At 41.2% G+C, this 16,151-nt stretch overlaps 1 protein-coding gene across 1 annotated transcript in view; it reads right to left on the bottom strand.

Annotated features, from left to right (window-relative positions):
- The window catches only part of ptn.L (pleiotrophin L homeolog), a gene marked incomplete in the record, with an annotated part of 38,709 nt that extends 31,389 nt beyond the window's left edge, over positions 1 to 7,320 (bottom strand). Inside the window, 1 exon segment of the mRNA NM_001092817.1 lies at positions 7,076 to 7,320.
- Between the last annotated feature and the right edge of the window lie 8,831 nt (positions 7,321 to 16,151).

The following is a 16,151-nucleotide window of genomic DNA, read 5'->3' on the forward strand; positions in this document are numbered from 1 at the left end:
TGTTCTGGGCACACAATAAGCTATACCCTCATACTGTACTGTCTAAGGGAATCAATATGGCACCTCCTCCCATATGTATAAATACAAATATACAGAGAAGGAATGTTCTGGGCACACAATAAGCTATACCCTCATACTGTACTGTCTAAGGGAATCAATATGGCACCTCCTCCCATATGTATAAATACAAATATACAGAGAAGGAATGTTGTAGAAAGGAGTCAGATCTACAGACTATGGATGGCTGATACAATAAGCTGGACATAAATGTTATTCTCTTAAAGCTGAAGTGAGAAGTCATTGATAGTGCCGCCATATTTAGTTTACCCATGAGAGTATCAAATTGTAGACAGACCAAGATGACAATTTGGCATCTCTGACAAATGCCTAAGGGCAGAGACTGAGAATCACTGGCCGTCTGCTGTAGTTATAGGGTGGACTATAGATGGAGCCTTCACCACGGAACTTGGACCTGTCCACTCGGAGTGACAGATTCTTTCTTTAAGCTCCGAATCAGACGTTTAATTAATTTCCTGCTGATATAAAAATCTAAAGCTGCCTGGAGTCTGTATTACAGTCACACACACACACTAGGGGCAGTTTTATCAGGAGCCAATGAACCTGCCTGTATGTATTTGTAGTGTGGGAGGAAACAGTGAGAACATGTAAACTTTTTGCAGACCAGGCTGGAATCGAACCTAGGACCCCAGTAACAATGGGTCCTAGGTTCGATTCCATACAAAGCACTATCTACAAGAAAACAAGAAACGGCTCTGCTCTTCATAAAAATACATTTGTCCTATCTCTTGAGACAAGGGGAATCAAATGTCACTTTTATGTTTACCTGAAACACCCTGGCCACTGACACATCTCCCAAGAAATTAAAACATCAGCTACTTTCTATGTGCTTAAAGCTAATACTTGTGAAGAACACCCCTCGGCCATGTTCAAACTAACTTCTTACTGGTAGCAGAGCAGCGCCAGGAATTACATTTACTAATACACAAGGTGGAACTGAAATAATGTATCATAAGAAGGATCAGCAAAAAAGATCATCATTGTTTAAAGGGTAACTGAACCTACAAAGAAAGTTTTTTTTTTTTCATTTATGATTTTTCATGTATACCTAACAATCTATGGTAACATTGTCTCAAGTTTACCAAGAATTCCAGAAAAATCTGCACCATGATTTTTCAAAAGCAAAACTCATTAGAACCATTGGATCCATCCATCATTGGATTGAGTTTTTCTTGAAGTCTTTATAAACCTCAATCCAAAAAGTTCATTTTTGATGAAGGAGAAATTTTTCTACAATGACCGTGGATGAGAAATTCTCCATTAAAAAAACAATAGCAATCTTGTTTTCGGAGACTTTTCTAAAAATCTCAATTCAAAAAGTCAATTTTTTTGGCGAACATTTTACAAAAATATTTTAAAAAGTAAATTGTAAATAACTTTTTTTTTTAACATGAAGGAAGATACAGGGATAAAAAAGATGAAGAAGTCTAAAGTATAAACCTGGGGTTTCTGAGTTAAATTTCATACTCAATATGATCAGTTGCCCTTTAACCCTTCCAACCAAAATTACAGCCTTTTTTTGTATATTCCCTTTTCTATGGCCAACTTTTCCCATATATATATGGTCAGGATGTTTCTGTTGCTGTTTTGGTCTCTCTCGTTTCCAAGGACACTCGTAGCAGAGAGTGAAAAATGAGAGCAGGCAATGCTTGAACCTTCCCCGGGCCCCCGACAGAGCGACTGAATAAATCCCTTTCAAGAGAGAAGGAAAGAACAAGGAGGGAAGAATAAATGGAGAGGCAACAATATCCTCACCATACTTCACTATTCCCAGCGGCACAATGGCTTGATTTCATGGGATATATACTGAGATTCTTACCCGGAGTGAGTTCAGGGTTAGTTTTATGGAAGGAGACAAAGAGAGACATTGTGTCCATAAACTATTCTTCAAAGAAACTATTATATGGGGTAATTACATCTGGCTTTAAGGCATTCTGGGAGTTGTAGTCCTCCAACAGATAAAGGGCCATAGGATGAATGTCCCTTTTTCATACTTCATTCTGGCATCCAAATAACTGCTCCTTTGCCACCCACTCGCCATCCATTGTATCAGTTCCTATGGTTCCTCCAGCTCTTATTTTGACCCGGAAACCCCTTCTATTCCCCCATAAGTTGTTGGCCCACATTTGTCCTTGCTGTGGTAACATGATCTATTAACCTTCTGGAGGTATCCTCTACCTGATCTATCAACCTTCTGGGGGTACCCTCTACCTGATCTATCCACCCTCTGATGGTATCCTCTACCTAATCTATTAACCTTCTGGTGGTACCCTCTACCTGATCTATCAACCTTCTGGAGGTACCCTTTACCTGATCTATCAACCTTCTGGAGGTACCCTCTACCTGATCTATCAACCTTCTGGAGGTACCCTCTACCTGATCTATCAACCTTCAGGGGGTACCCTCTACCTGATCTATCAACCTTCTGGTGGTACCCTCTACCTGATCTATCAAACTTCTGGTGGTACCCTCTACCTGATCTACCAACCTTCTGGAAGTACCCTCTACCTGATCTATCAACCTTCTGGAGATACACTCTACCTGTTGGGTTCACGACTGCTTTGTGATCTAACTTTAAAACGCCCACCTCTGTCTAGTTGTGGTGATGCAACAAGTGCCACAAGGAGAGAATGATAGAGTAGCCTCCATCTTTAAATATAAATCATAAGCCACCAATGACTCTATAGAAGAACTACGTATCATGCCATCTAGTTATAAAATGTGGCCCCCTACATCAATAACTTCTCTTACACAATGAGGTTGGTTTAGAAGACATCAAGGGAGAAGAACATGGGCCCCTAGTTGATGATATCCAAGCCAATATCCCCTTAGCCATTAGCATTAGCCATTAGCAAGTTGGCCATAATCTTCTCTGTATCTGCTGCCAAACCTTACCCAACAATCCAAACTCTCTCTTACAGTCACAAAGGGCTCTTACTCTTGCAATGGTGGGAGATACTATATTGGGCAATAATGCATGATGGGATGCTTGCTCATGGTTGTCATTTCACTGTTAGTTTTATACCTAGATCTCTATGTCCCAGCACAGTGGAGAGCATTGTGTGATACAGAGATTAGATAGATAGATAGATAGATAGATAGATAGATAGATAGATAGATAGATAGATAGATAGATAGATGATAGATAGATAAGATAGAAGATAAAGGATAGACAGATGATATATAATAGATAGACAGACAGATAGATAGATGATATATAGAAGAATATGATGATGGATGGATGGATGGATGAATGGATGGACCTGCCGCTACAGGAAAGAGAGTTTTCCAAGTAAAGTCCCCCAGTAGCTATAACAATGTCGACTATGGGCTAACGATCACAAATAAATGACTCTAAACCATGAGGCATCGGGCAATAATTAAACTCCAAGATACTCGTATAGACAAGACAACCCAGATTCACAGACCCCAAGTTGGTGGGACTTATGTTAGGGTGGTTCAAGGAACTGACCCAAATCTTAAAATGTACCCCCCAATAGAGTACCAACTGCAAACTACCTTATATGCAGTAACCCTGCAGAGGAACCACAATGCAACAGTCTTTCCCTGATATGCAACTCTGGTCCAGTTATGATGACATTTGGTGCTGTCCTCACTTGCTTCACATTTGCTATCTATCAATTAAATTACATGCTGTTGAGCTCTTATAAGATTGGCGTTGGTCTGTAGACCGAATTTCATCTGTATTTGTCCAAGTTGGGTTTTCATGCCATTTAATAAGGAAAAGTTTGGAGCAAAAAGGCTTCGCAAGGGATGCTCTTAAATAAAGTTAGTGGATATGGAAGGATTTAAGGAAGAGTATTGGGCAAATATATGTAACTACTTGTTTACTTTATCATAATGTCAGCTCCAGTGGCCACTCCTGGTCAAAGTTTCTCAGTTCTACTGAATGTCACCTTCAAATCCAGCCAGTATTACACTTAGATACTATAGGAGCCACATGCAGGTGTTAGCTGCTAATAATGCAGGGTCTGATTGGCCTACAAGGACGCCAGAGAATATCTGGGCCCCACTGTAGGGCTCAAGTGCATGACTACTGACAGCAATGATGGCCAACTGGTGTAGCTTTCAAAAGAGAAGATACTAGTGGAAGTAGGGCGTTAGGAAGTCAACCTGGCTGTCAAGGGCATTGGGACAAGGTTTATCGTGGGACAACAAAGTGATCCATGTTACTTATCCCTGGCAAATGATATGAGTCATTGATTAGAATGCTCATATGTCTTATGGGGACAGACAACCCAATTATGTAAGTCATGTGGTTGCATGAATAAAATTCTTCCTGTGAACTTTCCAGCTCCCCAAAATGCAAGAGGACCATTTAATTTTTAGCCTCAAGGTTTATTTTGTCTTATGTGCCATCTACATGCATGTTGGCTGAACTCTTGCACTATACAGTCATAAATCCAGATCCTTAGAGGGATAAATATGACTTAGTTGTTCTGCACAAGGATTGTTTACCAGCTGCTTGGCCCTTGGTGCCACCTTGTTTGGGAAGGTACAAGATGTTTTTGTTGGTGGCCTGTACTGATTGGGGGGAGGCAGAAAACATCTGGCACAAAGAATCCTGACAAAGAGCAGCTTATCAACGTTGCTCACAGCTCTGAGCTTGTAAGTCCAGCTGGTTAGAAAGCTCAGGTACAAGCTGTCTATTTATATCTCCAAAATCCTATTAAACTGCTCCCAAGCTGCACAATGAGGCCGTCTGCTCTGGCATTAACTGAAATGTTGTGCCACAAGAGTGCTTACAGGGGTTATTCACCTTAAAAATGTGTTTATAATTTTTTCAGCTTGAGATTCTAACTGTTATCTGGTTGCTAGGGATTACTCTAGCAACCGGGGACCAGTTGTCTCAATCAAAGCTGAAGATGGATAGTCGAGGCCTTGGAAAGAGATATTAGCAGTAAAAAATAAGAACAATAAAATAAAGCCTAACAGTCATTCTATTTTGGTTAACAGGGTCAGTGACCCCTGCAATCAGACTGTAGTACTTCCCCTTTTCCCTTCCTCTTTCTTTTTTTCTGTTTTTCTGTATTTCACTCTATCCCCTTTGTAATAACTTATTTTGCACCCTTTACCCCTTTTATGTATTTAGATTGTGTGTACATGTCGAGCATGTATTCATAGCATTGGTTACTGAGGAGAATACTGTACATGGCCCCATTATTCCTGAGGACCTTGAAATGTGTAAAACTCTCTAGTAAGTGATGGAGGACCCTAATGTCCTACTTGTACAAGATGCAAGGATATTCCTAGGGTTTCTGATGGAGCACATGTTCAGGAGAACATCAGGGAGTCTATCTTCAGAACTTCTGTCGTGGCCAAGGGTTTAAGCCAAGAGCTTAATGTTGGCTTAGAATTTAGGTCACAAGGTGAACCCCTCACCAACAGTGTTCATGTTGGCAGCAGTATTGAGGTTACAAATCCAAGTCTGATATACAGATGGTTCAAGATGGATTGAAGTCAAGATGGTTCAAGCCAAAAACAAAATCATAACTGGAAGGAGAAGCTCAGTAGATCTGACAACCAGATGATATAATGTAAAGTCATCTATAAGACCATGACTGAAAGTTTATTATACAAGGTGAGGTTTTTATATGAGGGTGCATCTCCTCTTGGATTAAAAACTAAGATATAAACATAGATAAACTTGGTCTTGACTCATTGACTCTAGGACATTAATGAAGTGTAGGGTTTGGGTCAAGACCAGGCAAGACCAAGACAACATTTATTAATAAATTGTCTTTGGTCATCAAGACCATCCAAAACTGATGCAAAAATATCTCAAAAACAGTAACCCAATTTGGTGGGCTAGTAATCCACTTGTAAATGAACTCATGTTACCTTTACTTACATCTTCTGGAGATGGACAGCTGCTGGACAGTATGCATCCACAAGAGTGACCCAATGGCATTAAGTAACAAAAAATTAGACTACGGTCATGGGTTTACAGTAGGTTAGATTCGTCCTGTACAAAGGGAATATTTTATTAATCATTGGTTGGATTTTCTGCAACTTTGTAATAAACAGGAGTCCCAAATTCAAGTTTCTGGGGCACAAAATAAGCATTTGAACACTCTGGCCAAGGCATGGCGCCATTTCTGTGGAATCTAGGAATGAGATTTCATTTGTTGTTCTGATGAGGAACGTTGTGGCCGCCAACAGCTTTATTGAACAAATATTCCGAATATTAAAGATTCTAGGCACAATTTGTTTAATTAAGAATTTAAAGGAAAGGGAAGAATAAACATTACTTTTAAATTGAGTTTTAGTGACAATTGAGCCTGGTGTAGTTCATTAAATAAGCTCAAGCACGAAAAATATCCCACCCCCATCACAAAACTTCTTTAATCCAAAAAAAGACATCCCATCAAGCATGCAGAGTGGGTCACGGGGGGCCACCGCAGCACAAAAACCACATTGTCCTTTCCCTGGAAAGACAGAAATCTACATGGTATCATGCGCGTATTTCGAGGATTTGGGGGGCTGCCAAATAAATAGGATATTATGGTTATGCTCAGCGTTCAACTTGAGGTTCAAGCTTCTACGTTATAGCTCAGCTTGGTTACGGTGCAGAACAGAAATATCCAAAATCCAAAAATAACGTCCTGCAAAATTAGGTCAAGCCTAAAGAGCTCAAGTATCCAAAAAATTGGCAAAATATCCAATATTGCTCAAGTTCTGATGTAAACATTTAACTTCAGGGAATTTTTCAACTCGGAGCACAATAATAATTTGCGTCTGGTAATCTTACCCAACACAATACATGGCAATTATCCGTTCACCCATATCAGTATATATTTCGATTTTTTTTAATTCAATGACCTTTTATCTTTTTTTATAAGCCTAAAATACCTTCCTTTTCAAATGCTGCAAGAGAACGACAAAGGTTCTTCAAGTTATATTCAATGGCACGAATAAATCTTAATATACGATGGAGAGAAAATATAGGGAGACGAATAAGAGGATAAACACTTACTTGGAAGCTGCCAGGAGCTGAGCTAATGTTTCCTCCTGCTCTCCTTTCTCTCTCTGTTAATCCCTTGAAGATCTCAAAGGGAAGCTTGTCCACAATCCTCTCTCTCTCTCGCTCTCTCTCTCTCCGTCTCTCTCACTTTTTCAAAAAAAAAATTTTTTTTAGTATTTTTAAAAATCTTTTGTCCTTCGAATGCAAATTTCTCCGGTGATGATGGAGTTTGCTGGAGTCTGTGTTGAGTGTTTCACTGTGTTGACGTCTATGGGTGTATCAGCCTGCTGAGGACCAGGGAGAATGCTCTGAGGCTTCTCTGTTTCGAGCAGGCACAGCCCTGGGAGTTTGTATGTTCAGAGTGTGTGTGTGCTGGAAATACAGACAAGGGGTTGCACTCTAAATTCTCCTGGGTGTAACACAAGATCTTTAGCAAACTCATTATCCTATTGACTTCTTCTTGGCTTACTTTCTTCCTTTTATTCTTTTTCTCCGACCTTTTCATAGTTAAACCTTTGTCAAGATTTTTTTTTTTAAATAAATCTTTCTAAATGTGTTTTTTTTTTTAAATTGAAATAATCTTAAGGGGACACGGGATGTTCTTGTTCAATAAAAAACATTTCACCTTTATAAAAAAAAACAATTGATTTGCAACTTTTTCAATTTTTTGAAAAAATAAAAATAAAAACAAGTCAAAAAAATGTATAAAATATCCCTTTTTATTCAAAGATTTTTATTTATGCGATTTTTTTTTAAAAAGAAAAATAATGTTGATTATCAAACCTTTTCATGTGACATTAGGTCGAGAAAAAAACATTTTAAAAAAATCATCTTTATAACATCTTCTACTTAAAGGGTTTATATCATTTTACTGGATGTATCTGCTTTTTCATGTAACCTTTGATACAAAAACAAAACAACAAATAAAAACACAACAAATTCACCTTTGGGGTAAGGAAATATTGAAATGATTGAATATCTGGCTTCGTAATAGGGAATTATTTTTAAAGAGTGTTTGAATGAACAGGTGTCCAGGAAAAGTTTAACCAAATAATGTATAGAATTAATGGGAGTAGTTCATTACAGGATTTGATTCTTGAAGACATTGAAGAGTAATATGTAAAGTGGATACGTCTGGTTGTGACATTGAGGATGGACAAACATTGACCATGAGGTGGCTATGATGAGAACATGGGTAAGAAGATATGAAGAAGGTATGAAGACATTTTCCATGGACAGTAGCAACAGGGCATGTAGAATGGCTGGACATTTCAAAGAAAGGAAACATCTACAACTGCCCATAGGCAGGAACTTGAGTTGTTGAGTAGGTTGGTCATTGTAGCAACACAATAGAAGAAACCTGTGGAAGAGATGTTCATCTTAGATGGGAACCAGAATACTGAGAACCAGAATACTGCATGTTTGATAGGTACATAGGAAATAACACCCACGAGGTCCTCCAACAATAAAGTGAGAGCAGGGATTGAGTTGAGCAGGTATTAACTAAAAAGCTAAGATGTACGTAATGAGAGAACTGAGACACATGGGTCAATAGTAGTGATGGGCGAATTTGCGCTTCTCCGGAAAATTTGTGAAATGGTGAAAAAATCGCGAAACGGTGCTCGTTTTTGACGCCGGCGTCCGTTTTTTCGCGGCGTTTCACGAATTTATTCACTGGCGGCGAATCGCGCAAATTCGCCGCAAATTCGCCCATCACTAGTCAATAGAATGTACAATCATGAAGCTGAACTCTACTATAACTCACGTTGAAGGCAATAGAGCGATCCCTTGGGTGAAAGCCACATTAAATACGGTCCATTAAAGAGTTCCTGGAAATCTAGTGAGTCAACCAGTCAACAGAAATGTGTATTGAATCCAATGAGATGACGCTACTTGTTTCAGAATGGACGGGTTAATTAGAGCCTCTCATAATAAGGTTGGAAAACTGCAAATAATTTGTAGGGAGGACAAGTTGATATACGGCAACTCTCCCTTGTTTCTAAAGAAAGAACTTCAAGTCCCACTAGTGTTGATGTGAGTGCATAAACTCAGAGCTGGATTGACATAACGGGCACCCCTAGGCCTACTGCTGTTCGTCAGCTCCCTCCTTTTTATTCGAGGGAAATTTAAAAAACGATTGTATCTCCTGCACATCCCCAGTGGTTCTGAACCAATGTGGGTGTGGTTGGGCAGCATGCCACCCCCTAATATCCTGCCGCCCTAGGCCTGGGCCTCGTGGCCTCTCCACAAATCCGAGCCTGCATAAACTCAGCCCCCCAGTACCACTTCCACTTCAAACTCTTTTCTTTTCTTACTCCTTACCCACCATCTCCAACTGCTCATTTGCTTCAGTGTTCACATATCCATATCTGGTCACAGTTGCTCCAGTTCTCCAGCTGACACTTTTCCTTAACTCCTTCCTCTACACACATTCTCCGTACTTTCTAATTCTTACCCCTTCCTTCCTCTACCTCCCCTATATTTTATCACCCTTTTCTCACCCTTTCTCCATATCCCAACTGCTCAATGGCATTCACGTTCGATTTTGCCCTCCTAGACACAGCTTCTTCTACTCAGCTTAACTGTGCCATCTTTTCTCTCTCTTAACCCCACTTTCCTTGAATACTCCATTCCTGTATTTTCCAAAAATGTTCACGTTCCTACCATACCTACTTGTTCATTCTTTTCCAAATGCCACTAACTCCCACCTCGGCTTACTTTCCCCAACACCATGTTCATCTGTTCACCACGTCCTCTTTCTGCTCTTATTTCTCAACTTTCTCACTTCCTCAACTCAAACCAACCTTCCCTTGCACTTTCCACTTCCCCGTCCTGTTCATAAAGCTTTCTCCTTGTTTCTCCAATATCCACCCTCCATTATACCCATACTGTCCTCTACTCACCATTTCCTCAACACTTCCCCTAACATTTCTATCCACCTTCTTTCACTCTTTCCTTAGCCTCCTACCTGCCTATAGCTGCACGTTGTCCTAATTACCTTCCTTCCTGTTTTTCCAAGTATTTCCAGATGTACCCCCAATTAAGCTTTGTTCATGTATGTTGTCACAGTAGAATTGTCGCCCTTTAGTTCTGGGATCATGGCTTTGCCAGGGCACTACAAGCAATTTTCATGCCCGGCAAGTGTCGTTCAGCGGCCCTTAAGCCCCAGCTAGTGTTGGTCAGCGGCCCTTAAACCCCAGCGAGTGTTGGTCAGCGGCCCTTAAGCCCCAGGGTCGTGTGAGCGCCCCTCTGGCCCCACCCCAGCCAATGAGCCAGCCAGCTGGCGCCAGAGTCCGGCAGGGCCCTCCTTGCCCACCAGCCTGGCAGTGGAAGCGTGCAAGTAGCCCCAGCCTGCCTAAGTTGTCCCTGCTCCCCTCCCTTCCCTCCATGGCATGCTGGGAGCGGTCCCCGCGGGAGGGAGGAGTACAGGGGCCAAAGGATTCCCGCATGTCTATGTGGGTTTCCACCAGGTTCTCTAGTTTCCCCTGATAAAATTTGAATGTGTTATAGGAATATTAGACTGAAAGCTCCACAGGGCAGGGACTGATGGGAATGATGTGTCATTTCTATTGGGGTTATATAAATAAAGGATTATAATAACTATACATTTTCCCTCTGAAAAAAGTTCCTTCCCAAACCTCATTCTCTTTGAAGAAGATAAAATGCTACAAAGAATCATTGCTTGCGTTTATGAAGACACCATATTCTTTCTCTTATTCTGGTCAGACAATATGAGAATAATATGAGGGACGCATATAGTAAATGGCCCCTCTTAAAATCGCCAAGCACTGAATATTCCACGGAATCAATGATCCTGTTCTGGCAGTTCGCCTCCTTGGCACCAGCTTGCTCATATATTAGAGGCTTCATGAATAGTTCTATGAGCAGGGAACAGAAGCTTTTAACTTTATTGCAAATGCAAGTAGGCAATCAAAGGGAAAGCTCAATGTCCTGTAAATAACTGGGATGTTGTTATTTTGTCAAGGAGGCCAGAAATGTCAATACAAATTGTGGCTGCTTTAACCTCCCAACTGCTAAGGAGAATCTGAAAATGAAGTGCAAAGAGACATGAGGACATCTAGGGGCCCATTTACTAAGGGTCGAATATCGAGGGTTAATAAACCCTCGAATTCGACCCTCGCAGTTAAATCCTATGGATTCGAATATCAAATTCGGAGGATTTACCGCAAATCCTACGATCGAACGATCAAAGGAAAAATCGATTCGAAGGATTTTAATCGATCGATCGACGGATTTTCCTTAGATCAAAAAAACCTTCGAAAACTGATGGGGAAGGTCCCCATAGGCTAACATTGTAGCTCTGTAGGTTTAAAGTGGCGAAGTATGTAGTCAAAGTTTTTTTTAAAGAGACAGATTTTTAGTTCGAATCGTTCGAATCGAAGTCGTAGTCGAAGGTTGTAGTAGCCTATTCGATGGTCGAAGTACCCCAAAAAAAGTTGAAATTCGAAGTTTTTTTACTTCGAATCCTTCACTCGAGCTTAGTAAATGTGCCCCCTAGAGTATCCACTTTGGCTTTACAACTGATTTGGGGTTCAGATCTGAAAACATTTGTACAGTGCAGTATGACAAAGGGGCTAGGTGTGTTTTTGATGCCAGCCCTGGACTCACATAGTGACGGGCGCTTTTGCGAATTTCCCACGAAATTCGCAAAACGGCGAAAAATTCATGAAAACTTTGCGAAACACAAAAATTGGCACCGGTGCTAAAGTCAATGGGCGTCCAAATAGTGTTGACGCGTGGCGATTTTGACATAAGCGACTTTTCGGATGTGCATCCAAAAAATTTTGACGGCAGAGTTTCGCAGATTTATTTGTTGGCGCGAAACTCTGAAATTCGGCGCAAATTCTTAGCAGGCAAATTTATTCACCCATTGCTATTCACCAATTGAATCCTGTTGCACGTTGACCTGAGTGAAACCAATACCTTCCTATACACTTGGCATCTCAACCCTGTGCCCTTTCTGTCTTCTCTGTACTCCTTACCCCATCTTTAGGACCTTTTTGCCCTCCTTTCTTCTTCTTCCTCAATCTCAGTGCCCTCTCTGCCTTCTCCCAGCTCCTTACCCCATCTCCATGCCATGCCCATGTCCTCCCAAGTCCATCCAGATCAAGATGACCACTATCCCCTATTCAAGGAGGGTTGAACCTACCCCTGTAGTTCTCTTATATACAATAATTAGAGCATTATTCCATGGGTCTGACTGTGGGTCATACAATACTATGAATCCTGAAACAACATACTGACTGGAATAGGGCTGTAACAATAAATTACCCTGGTGGTCCAGAGGCTTATCCTGCTGCTCTAGTGGCTGCCGCACGCCTCCTTCTCCTCTATGGCGCGTGCGGCGCGCACTTCTGGGCTTCATAGGCGTAACGACGCCGGCGTGATGCCGTCATCGCACAATGGCGCGAAATTCAAATAGTACTTAAGGGGAAGGTAACACCCCTCAACATTGGCTTACCTTCTGGGTAAGGTCTTCTGTCTCCTCTTCCCTTGGCACTAAGGAGAGTACTTAGTTGGCACACAACTAGTCACATGGTAGTAAGGATGCACCGAATCCGCTATATGGGATTCGGCCAAATACCCCAATCCTTCATGAAAGTTTCAGCCGAATACCAAACCGAATCCTAATATGCATATGCAGATTAGGGGCGAGAAAGGAAAATGTGCGAAAACATTTTTTTACTTCCTTGTTTTCTGACAAAAAGTCGTTTCATTTCCCTTCCTGTCCCTAATTTACATATTCAGATTATGATTCAGTTCGGCCAGGCACAAGGATTCGTCAGAATCCAAACCCTGCTGAAAGAGGCCGAATCCTGAACTGAATCCTGGAATCGGTGCATCCCTACATTATAGGCTTCCCAAGCTCAGAAGGGCCAAGTTGAAGGGAGGCCATAGATATGTTAGTGGGGGTAGAATCTTAAGAATCAAAGGGTTTATTGCAATGGGGAGTGGCCCTAATAATAATCATTAAACCAACACTAATTATATCTGGAGTTGCCTTCTGGAAGCCAGTATGCAGAAGATGGCAGTATCCCTCTAAGAGTCCACCTTAAATTTTCATGGTCCACAGCAGGCAGTACATTTCCGTTTCATCTAAAGCTGAATTATGTGAGAATTGTGGCAGATCAGGAATTTAGCATATTCACATATTCCCAAGCCATAAAGAGTACCTTGCGCTGCACACGATGAATTGGAAATGGGGGCTGTATATTATTAAAGGCAAAAAACGCACAGGCTGTAAAAAATAAACTGGGCCTCGGCCGTGGAAACATAATGACATGTTATTGATTGTCATCCTTGAAATTTATTGGAGCTGATGTGCTAAAGTGCCCTCACATTCTCCTGGGGGGGAAGAAAGATCTCAGAATGAGAATATGATATTCACTCAGTGGATAAGCATCATCCTGCCGGCCCATTAGGCTCAGGAACATTATACCGACCAACCATGGATTGGGAACGAAAAACAATTAGTGCTGAGATAATGAAGCTCCAAGTTCTTCAATAAGCTTCTTTTATATTGTGTGGTTGGTGATATTCGGTGCTAAGGGACATCTGTCTGGCTTAGAGCACATTTTGCCATGGGGTTGTGATTGGTACCCTCGACGTCGTCTTTATTAGAATAATAGCTTCTCATAGATGAAAATAAGATGGGAAAACAGGGGCTCTAAAGGGTTTCTGTCTGACATAGTGAACATTTTTGGTACTTCAGTGGAAGTGTTATTGGCACATACAGTTCTTATGTGATTGGCACCCTCAACACAATCCTTATGTGATTGGCACCTTCAACACAGTCCGTATGTGATTGGCACCCTCAACACAGTCCTTATGTGATTGGCATGCTTAACATAGTCCTTATGTGATTGGCACCCTCAACACTATCCTTATGTGATTGGCACCCTCAACACAATCCTTATGTGATTGGCACCTCAACACAGTGCTTATGTGATTGGCACCTCAACACAATCCTTATGTGATTGGCACCTTCAACAAAGTCCTTATGTGATTGGTACCCTCAACACTATCCTTATGTGATTGGCACCCTCAACACAATCCTTATGTGATTGGCACCTTCAACACAGTCCGTATGTGATTGGCACCCTCAACACAGTCCTTATGTGATTGGCATGCTTAACATAGTCCTTATGTGATTGGCACCCTCAACACTATCCTTATGTGATTGGCACCCTCAACACAATCCTTATGTGATTGGCACCTCAACACAGTGCTTATGTGATTGGCACCTCAACACAATCCTTATGTGATTGGCACCTTCAACAAAGTCCTTATGTGATTGGTACCCTCAACACTATCCTTATGTGATTGGCACCCTCAACACTATCCTTATGTGATTGGCACCCTCAACACAGTCCGTATGTGATTGGCACCCTCAACACAGTCCATATGTGATTGGTACCCTCTACACAATCCTTATGTGATTGGCACCCTCAGCACAATCCTTATGTGATTGGCACCCTCAACACAATCCTTATGTGATTGGCACCCTCAACACAATCCTTATGTGATTGGCACCTCAACACAGTCCTTATGTGATTGGCACCTCAACACAATCCTTATGTGATTGGCACCTTCAACAAAGTCCTTATGTGATTGATACCCTCAACACTATCCTTATTTGATTGGCACCCTCAACACTATCCTTATGTGATTGGCACCCTCAACACAGTCCGTATGTGATTGGCACCCTCAACACAGTCCATATGTGATTGGCACCCTCAACACAATCCTTATGTGATTGGCATCCTCAACACAGTCCTTATGTGATTGGCCCCCTCAACACAGTCCTTATGTGATTGGTACCCTCTACACAATCCTTATGTGATTGGCACCCTCAGCACAATCCTTATGTGATTGGCACCCTCAACACAGTCCTTGTGAAATTGTCACTCTCAATAAAGTCCTTATTCTCATAGATGGAAATAAGATGGGAAAATGCGGGCTATAAAGGGTCTGTCTGACAACGTGAACATTTTTGGCACTTCAATGGGGGTGGGATTGGCACCTTCAAAACAGTCCTTACGAGATTGGCACCCTCAACACATTCCATGGAGTTTTGAGTCCTTATTAGAAAAATAGCATCTCATAGATGGAAATAAGATGAGAAAATGGGGGGCTCTAAAGAGTATCTGTCTGACATAGTGGAAATGTTTGGTACTTCAAAGGGGGTGTGATTTGCACACTCAATAATAGATTCTCATAGATGGAGGTAGGAAGTGAAAATGGAGACTTTAAGGGGTGTCTGCTTGGCACAGCATGAGTTGTTGGGCACTTCCAAAAGGGTGTGATTGGCTCCCTTATTCCTTTTTATAGATGGAAAAATTGCAGTCAATGTACTACATGCCCATCCCAAGATGTCCTACAAGAACCTAGGTGGCACTACCTCTTCTACAGAACGTATCCGCATGAAAAAGATTTTACTGAATATAAAAATGAAATGAAAGAGACCGTAAGCACATTATGTATTGTAAAGGTCTCCTTGACATAACAAATACTTGATGCTACACCTAGTTTCCCAGCAGATAGATCATTTCATTGATTACACCCAGATGGGTCTTACCTAGATGAAATGCTGGATTTAGTGGACCCTGGTGTATATTTAAACTAATGATCCTTATAGGGATTTTAAAAGGTTCCCTGGAGAGTCAAGTGAAAATTGCAGGGCGATGTGATATAATCAATGGAAATTAACAAAAATATATGACATTACGATGGAAAACATCAATTGTTCTTACTTTCAGTACCTTCAACAACCCGCAATTTCCCAGGGGAAGCCTCATGTTTATTTTTGGCTGAACAGGGACAGCTTTAGAGCTTAATCTTAATTATTACAGTTGGATCTTCCATGGGGGTCCAAACTGCACCCTCAAACATATAAACGTGTTGCTGTACCTGGAGTATATTTGGAGGACCCTGATGGGTTTTAAGCTAATAAGTCTTAGATGGATCTTCAATGGTCCCTTTGGATTAACTGCAAATTAGATCAAAATAATCAATGGAAATGAAAACATATATTTAAATAGTTCAATTATTCCTTTTCAGGATCCAC

Source organism: Xenopus laevis, chromosome 3L (genome assembly GCF_017654675.1).
Source record: "Xenopus laevis strain J_2021 chromosome 3L, Xenopus_laevis_v10.1, whole genome shotgun sequence".
NCBI lineage: Eukaryota > Metazoa > Chordata > Amphibia > Anura > Pipidae > Xenopus > Xenopus laevis.